Source organism: Coregonus lavaretus (genome assembly GCF_964263955.1).
Source record: "Coregonus lavaretus genome assembly, chromosome: 28".
NCBI classification, from domain to species: domain Eukaryota; kingdom Metazoa; phylum Chordata; class Actinopteri; order Salmoniformes; family Salmonidae; genus Coregonus; species Coregonus lavaretus.
Window position 1 is genome coordinate 38,183,214 of NC_140015.1, and position 8,358 is coordinate 38,191,571.

Sequence of the window (8,358 nt, forward strand, 5' to 3'; positions counted from 1 at the left end):
CTCCTCAGGGCGTTTGGTGAGGTCCTGCTGTCTGTCAGCTGTGTGTTAGGAGAGAGCTCCTGGATAGCAGTGGTCTGATGCACAGTCTTGAGTTTTCTTAGTTCCATTTACATTTACGTCGTTTAGCAGACGCTCTTATCCGGAGTGACTTACAAATAGTTAGATGAAGACCATTATTACTTGTTTGTAATCACGCCCTTTAGACCTGTAGAATAAAGCTGATAGTAAATCAGGTTGACAATAAATCCTCATTCCCATAGGTTATGGTAGGAAGTCTTAATGTTCTAATTGTGTGTTTGCTTTGAGATACCTACACCCACCGACTAGAGTTCTCACTCCTTATCTGAAACTGTGTTTGATGTAGCTAGTATCTACACCCACTAAGTTCTCACTCCTTATCTGAAACTGTGTTTGATGTAGCTAGTATCTACACCCACTAAGTTCTCACTCCTTATCTGAAACTGTGTTTGCTGTAGCTAGTATCTACACCCACTAAGTTCTCATTCCTCAACTAAAACCACTATTCTTTTCTGTCCGACCCCAGGGCAGCGACAGCGAGTACGAGGTGGATCAGAACCGGGGCGGGCAGCAGAAGACCCACTCCTTCGTCAACCACTACATCAGTGACCCCACCTACTATAACTCCTGGCGCCGCCAGCAGAAGGGCGTCTCCCGCCCCCCGGCCTACGGATACGCTCAGCCAGAGCTGCTGCACACCCACCCCCTGGCCGAGCAGGACCCCATCCAGCCCACCACCATCCCGAGACACCCTCCACCCCTGCCCCCACTACCCCCCCTGCTGCCCCGGGACCTCTCCCCATCCCCCAAGTCCCAGGGCCTCCAGGGGCTCCATAGCCAAGTCATCCAGGGTCTGCCACCCCAGGGTCAGGGCACACTATTCAGGTCGAAGGGCAGCCGGACTCCCACTCCCTCGCTGCTGTCCTGTTCTCTGTCTGAACCCCCCAGCCAGCACGGGACCATCCTGTACAGCAGTAGGCCTCCAAGCAGCCTGGGCTGTTCCTCCACGCAGCAGCCTCCTACCGCGGGCTTCTCCTCTTTCGTTTGACCCACGTTTAACACACTGCTCCCAGTAGGAACAGACATCCCAGAGGTCTCGTTTAGCCCTCATTCACACTATAGGGCCGACCCTGAGCCGTACTGGGCTGGTTAGACCTCATTCACACTATAGGGTCGACCCTGAGCCGTACTGGGCTGGCTAGACCTCATTCACACTATAGGGTCGACCCTGAGCCGTACTGGGCTGGCTTGGATAGTTTATTTTCACATGATCCTTTCCAGCATGGTTCCAGCTACTATAGTGGATGTATAACCAGGCCAGCGCCGTACAGCTCGGTTTGGCTCATAGTGAAAAGGGGATTGTTTTGTTGTAGTTGGTTTTACTCTGCTTGTTTCTTAATGAAGATGATTCTTAAAGGTGTTCTCTCGAAATTATAGTAAACATTACAGGCATCTTGGATAGTATTTTCACTCTCCCACGTGTGTGTGTGTGTGTGTGTGTGTGAGAGAGAGAGGGGGGAGAGAGAGGGGAGATAGAGGGGAGAGAGAGGGGAGAGAGAGAGAGAGAGAGAGAGAGAGATAGAGGGGAGTGAGAGAGAGAGAGAGAGAGAGAGAGAGAGAGAGAGAGAGAGAGAGAGAGAGAGAGAGATAGTTTAATTTCTTAAAATAAGACAATTGTTCAGAATGTTTATGTTGCTTGGCACATTAATAATATTATTTTACAACATGACAGCCACGACACCCAAACAAGGAGATGACTATTTAAAGTGCAGCCTATATGACCAAGAGAACAGTACTGCATCACAAAGGATCAGTCATTGGACTATAGACTATGGCTTACAGAGAATGACATGAGGAATGACATTTGGTAGCATGACTCTCAATCAGCTACAACGGCTTCAACACCTTTGATGTTCTTCTCACTTAAACCCAAAACATTGTTGCTATTGCATATGTATGTATGTATGTGATATGTATCTGTCTTCATTTTGTTGAACAGATATGTATTTCTTAATAGTATTTATCAATCAGCTAAAATGCATAACATTTTCAGACCACCACCACCACCGTCATGGTAATGTTATCAATCACATTAAGAAAGCATTGCGTAATGTTATCAATCACACTGTTTCAGTGATGAAATCACTACTCATTATATTCCCCATAGCTTACTGTTTCAGTACTGTTTCATTACTCGGGACACCAGTATTTTTCGCTAGCCTTCCACTTCTTGACAGTCCTGTCATTTGCCTAAGACAAGGAGTGGAATGTAATATCTGAACAGAGACGGCAACCAGGCTACTGAATCATTCAAAGGTTGCATACTATAGGTCCTCCAAGGCGTATGATAAGTTACGTCATCCAATTCCGATGCCATTGTACGCCCACTATTCCATTCATAATGTAACCTAACGTAACGTAACATAGCATGCTAAATGGATTGTCACAGATTTACATACAGAATAATACGAATTGCCCTGAGACCACGTTGAATCATCACTCTGTTTCAGTTCATTATCATACACAGCGTACTATTTCAGTACTGAATCATTAGTCTGTTTCGTCACGCTGTTAACCATCAGCCCTGTTGGTACCTATGGCATCCTGTTGCTTGCACTTACACCAGTCACTGTACGGTACATGATCAACAAACGTAGGCCTAGTCATCTAATGTAGTTAGTACAACTCTATTCGGAGGACATCATGTTAACAAGTGTCTCAAGTCTACTAGCTGTTTCAGAATGAGCTGAGTGGTTGTTTGGAAACCAGAGCGTTATACACATGCCTCAGCTACAGTCGGTTAAGCTGCAGCCTACTTATCAATGACCTTCTACAGTAAACCCCTGAGTCACTCTCTACCAGTCATACCATGTGAATCTCCCCCTTCCCATGCAGGTGGTGCGTTAGGAAAACACATGACATATGACCTGTCCATGTGTCAGGCAGAAGGATTTTCTTCTGTGAGTTGACATACAGCGGATGTTTCCAGAGATCTATCAATACAACACAGACTACCACTTGGTGGACATTTCTTATTTTTATTAATGACTGCATCATTCGTGTTCATAGAATAGGTACAATGTGCCACCAAGGGTTGCTGAATATCTTCTCATCATTACCATGGTTACACACAGAGCAACAGTGTTGCATGGTTTAGCAGTAGATAACACCTGTTGATTTATATATGCCTATATCACTAAGGATCCTTATGAGAGGTTACGTGTTGCATATGTCACTAAGGATCCTTATGAGAGGTTATGTGTTGCATATGTCACTAAGGATCCTTATGAGAGGTTGTGTGTTGCATATGTCACTAAGGATCCTTATGAGAGGTTGTGTGTTGCATATGTCACTAAGGATCCTTATGAGAGGTTGTGTGTTGCATATGTCACTAAGGTTGTGTCATAAGTACATTTCCTATCCATTTAGCCTATAATGAAGGACTCCAAGGTGACTGTCATTTGGAGATTCAATATGTCTGATATGTCTGCTTATAGCTACAGTACATTCCTCTGCAACTGCATAACGTTGAATGTGTTTTTTGTAACACTTTACAATATGATTTGGGCTTAATTCCACGTATACATGCAGATAAATACCCACATTTGTTGTATTATAATTTTCATTTGACCAAAGTATTATGGGACATTTCTAACTGGATGGAAACCATTGGAAGAAGGCACCAGATCACATTCAAGGTCCATAAGGACACTAATATCCCCTGTGTTGTTGTGTGTTGAAACTCACTGTACACATCATAACCACATGATCATGGTACTATTGCAACAATAAATTATTTTATTTTCTACAAATGTTTTCTTGAATGCCTCAAATTATAAACCATGAAAGTGAAATAGATACCTACACCCTGTTTAATGCTCCTGCAGTTTATTACGTTTCTACCTGAAGCCTCAGGCTCATAGGTCTGTAGCAAATATCAAAGCACTCACTAAAGTTAAATAATCAATAATATGTTGAAGTCTGAATAACACAAACTTCTCCATGTTTATGTACTATAGGTAGGCAATGCTACTGAAAGAAACACATCCTACTTCACATAGAACACATCTCTGTCAGAGCCAAAGCCTTTAGGATGACTGACTAGATCCTAATAGGCAGATAGCTGACATGATTCTTCCTAGCCACAGTAGAGAAAGCAGAGACAGAACAGAGACAGAGATAGAACAGAGACAGAACAGAGACAGAACAGAACAGAGACAGAACAGAACAGAGACAGAACAGAGATAGAACAGAACAGAACAGAGACAGAACTGAGACAGAACAGAACAGAACAGAGACAGAGACAGAACAGAACAGAGACAGAACAGAGACAGAACAGAACAGAGACAGAACAGAACAGAACAGAACAGAGACAGAACAGAACAGAGACAGAACTGAGACAGAACAGAACTGAGACAGAACAGAACAGAGACAGAACAGAGACAGAACAGTACAGAGACAGAACTGAGACAGAACAGAACAGAGACAGAACTGAGATAGAACCGAACAGAGACAGAACTGAGACAGAACAGAACAGAACAGAGACAGAACAGAGACAGTACTGGGGTGTATGGGGATGGGAAGTATGGCTAGAAGTCATCCTCATCCAGACCAAGTACGCTCAGAAACACAGGGGGAAGATAACAGGGGAGAAGGGGGTGACAGGGGAGAAGGGGGGTGACAGGGGAGAAGTGGGGATGATGGGGAGAAGGGGTGATGACAGGGGAGGGTGGGATAGTATGCCTGGAGATAATCTCTTTATTCCTAACCCGAAAACATCCATCTGTAGTAGAGGGGAAGGAGAGAGACGAGAGACAATGAGAGAAAATGAAAAGAGAGAGGGGTTGAGAGAGAGAGAGAGAGAGAGAGAGAGAGAGAGAGAGAGAGAGAGAGAGAGAGAGAGAGAGAGAGAGAGAGAGAGAGAGAGGGGGGGGGAGAGAGAGAGAGACAGAGAGAGAGAGAGAGAGAGAGAGAGAGAGAGAGAACGACGGAAAGAGAGGCCCGGTCTACAATCCACAGTAAGCTCCAGGGAGCTTCTGTTTTGCAGAAGCCCTCCTCTGACGGCAGTAATTGGACAGAAGACAGAACCTTGGCAAATGGTTAATGCAACCACATCCCCAAACAGAGCAGAGCAGTTGTCTAGAGATTCTCATTAAGATCCAACTCACAGGGCCAGGAGCCGGATGGAGAGAGGGAGAGAGAGAGAATACACTGGGAACTCAGCCACGAGGAAAAGGAAAAGCCTATAAAATATGAGTGATGGACATTGGCTGTTTAAATACAGTCCTTCATGCTGTTAATGTCATCACAGGAAGAACATAAAGGAGGAGAAAGAGAGTGGGGGACAACGGGGGAGTTCACAGTAAAGTGCTTGTCAACATGACATTAATCACACATCGTTTAGGGGAATTGAATTAAATTGCTCCGAAAAAATGTTTTTTCCCCAAGTTATACTATGGATAGAGATTATGAATGAGTTCACTGACTGTTATTGCCTAGTGACTTGAACATTGTTTTTTTTCTTGTGTAATCATCCATCACTCAACAGCAGAGTAATAGAGGGGGCTGATTTTGAATAACTATATAGTCTAATGGCCATATGATCACAGACATTGTTAGGCCAGGTGTAGGATGGTTATTCCAACCTGGATTGTTAGGCCAGGTGTAGGATGGTTTTTCCAACCTGGATTGTTAGGCCAGGTGTAGGATGGTTATTCTAACCTGGATTGTTAGGCCAGGTGTAGGATGGTTATTCCAACCTGGATTGTTAGGCCAAAACACAACGCGCAGAACGAATGGCGAACAAACGGCAGAAGAACTGCAGATCAACCTTGGGTGCCGTGTGTGCTCACTAAAACTTTGAGGACAATATGGTTCTGATTAACGTTGAATATTCTCCATAAAATCTACCAATTCTGCAAGAGAATTGCAAGCCCCTCCCGGGCATCCCAGGTATTCCCGTTCAAACCAGAAATGCTATTTAAAAGCATATAACAGCAAAAAGAGTCTGATGTAATTATCCCAAATTTAGTTGATGTAGCCTAGTTTTAATGTAGGTCTATGAAGCACTGTTGGCTGACCGGTAAAATATGATGTGGTCATTATTACAGCCTAGTGAAAATGACATTTGTTTTCGCCTACCTTTGACTGAAAGATGTTAGCCAGCTTGTTAGGCCCTTTTCTCTCCCCTTGTACCTGGCTATCAGGGGAATTTGGAAAGGTTCTGGCTGTTTTTACTTTATGATAACCTGCTTATTGTGGCATATCCGATGCTGCGCTTAATAAACAGATAAGCAATAGCAGCAAAAGCATAGATTCTCATCCAGAGGCAGCGCTCCTAGTGGCCGGGGACTTTAATGCAGGGAAACTTAAATCCGTTCTACCTAATTTCTACCAGCATGTTAAATGTGCAACCAGAGGAAAAAAAACTCTAGACCACCTTTACTCCACACACAGAGACGCATACAAAGCTCTCCCTCGCCCTCCATTTGGCAAATCTGACCATAACTCTATCCTCCTGATTCCTGCTTATAAGCAAAAACTAAAGCAGGAAACACCAGTGACTCGGTTAATAAAAAAGTGGTCAGATGACGCAGATGCTAAGCTACAGGACTGTTTTGCTAGCACAGACTGGAACATGTTCCGGGATTCTTCAGATAGCATTGAGGAGTACACCACATCAGTCACTGGCTTCATCAATAAGTGCATCGATGATATCGTCCCCACAGTGACCATACGTACATACCCCAAACAGAAGCCATGGATTAGAGGAAACATCCGCACTGAGCTAAAGGGTAGAGCTGCCGCTTTCAAGGAGCGGGACTCTAACCCGGACGCTTATAAGAAATCCTGCTATGCCCTCCGACGAACCATCAAACAGGCAAAGAGTCATTACAGGACTAAGATTTAATCGTACTACGCCGGCTCTGACGCTCGTCGGATGTGGCAGGGCTTGAAAACTATTACAGACTACAAAGGGAAGCACAGCCGCGAGCTTCCCAGTGACACAAGCCTACCAGACGAGCTAAACCACTTCTATGCTCGCTTCGAGGCAAGCAACACTGAAGCATGCATGAGAGCACCAGCTGTTCCGGATGACTATGTGATCACGCTCTCCGTAGCCGATGTGAGTAAGACTATTAAGCAGGTCAACATTCACAAGGCCGCAGGGCCAGACGGATTACCAGGACGTGTACTCCGAACATGTGCTGACCAACTGGCAAGTGTCTTCAGTGACATTTTCAACATGTCCCTGACTGAGTCTGTAATACCAACATGTTTCAAGCAGACCACCATAGTCCCCGTGCCCAAGGTTACTAAGATAACCTGCCTAAATGACTACCGACCCGTAGCACTGACGTCTGTAGCCATGAAGTGCTTTGAATGGCTGGTCATGGCTCACATCAACACCATTATCCCAGAAACCCTAGACCCACTCCAATTTGCATACCGCTCCAACAGATCCACAGATGATGCAATCTCTATTGCACTCTACACTGCCCTTTCCCACCTGGACAAGAGGAATACCTACCTGAGAATGCTATTCATTGACTACAGCTCAGCATTCAACACCATAGTGCCCTCAAAGCTCATCACTAAGCTAAGGATCGTGGGACTAAACACCTCCCTCTGCAACTGGATCCTGGACTTCCTGACGGGCCGCCCCCCAGGTGGTAAGGGTAGGTAACAACACATCTGCCACACTGATCCTCAACACGGGGGCCCCTCAGGGGTGCGTGCTCAGTCCCCTCCTGTACTCCCTTTTCACCCATGACTGCATGGCCAGGCACGACTCCAACACCATCATTAAGTTTGCCGACGACACAACAGTGGTAGGCCTGATCACCGACAACGATGAGACAGCCTATAGGAAGGAGGTCAGAGACCTGGCCGTGTGGTGCCAGGATAACAACCTCTCCCTCAACGTGACCAAGACAAAGGAGATGATTGTGGACTACAGGAAAAAAAAGAGGACTGAGCACGCCCCCATTCTCATCGACGGGGCTGTAGTGGAACAGGTTGAGCGCTTCAAGTTCCTTGGTGTCCACATCACCAACGAACTATCATGGTCCAAACACATGAAGAGGGCACGACAAAGCCTATTCCCCCTCAGGAGACTGAAAAGATTCGGCATGGGTCCTCAAATCCTCAAAAAACAGAGGGTAGTGCGTACGGCCCAGTACATCACTGGGGACAAGCTTCCTGCCATCCAGGACCTCTATACCAGGCGGTGTCAGAGGAAGGCCCTCAAAATTGTCAAAGACTCCAGCCACCCTAGTCATAGACTGTTCTCTCTGCTACCGCACGGCAAGCAGTACAGGAGTGCCAAGTCTAGGTCCA

General features: G+C 45.6%; 1 pseudogene across 1 annotated transcript in view; it reads left to right on the top strand.

Annotated features, from left to right (window-relative positions):
- Nucleotides 1-1,066, top strand: part of LOC311103256 (protein sidekick-2-like) — a 103,642-nt pseudogene extending 102,576 nt beyond the window's left edge. The window contains exon 33 of the transcript in view: nucleotides 545-1,066. The product of the transcript in view is annotated as a protein sidekick-2-like (transcript). The remainder of the gene's footprint in view (nucleotides 1-544) is intronic.
- The last annotated feature ends 7,292 nt before the right edge of the window (nucleotides 1,067-8,358 follow it).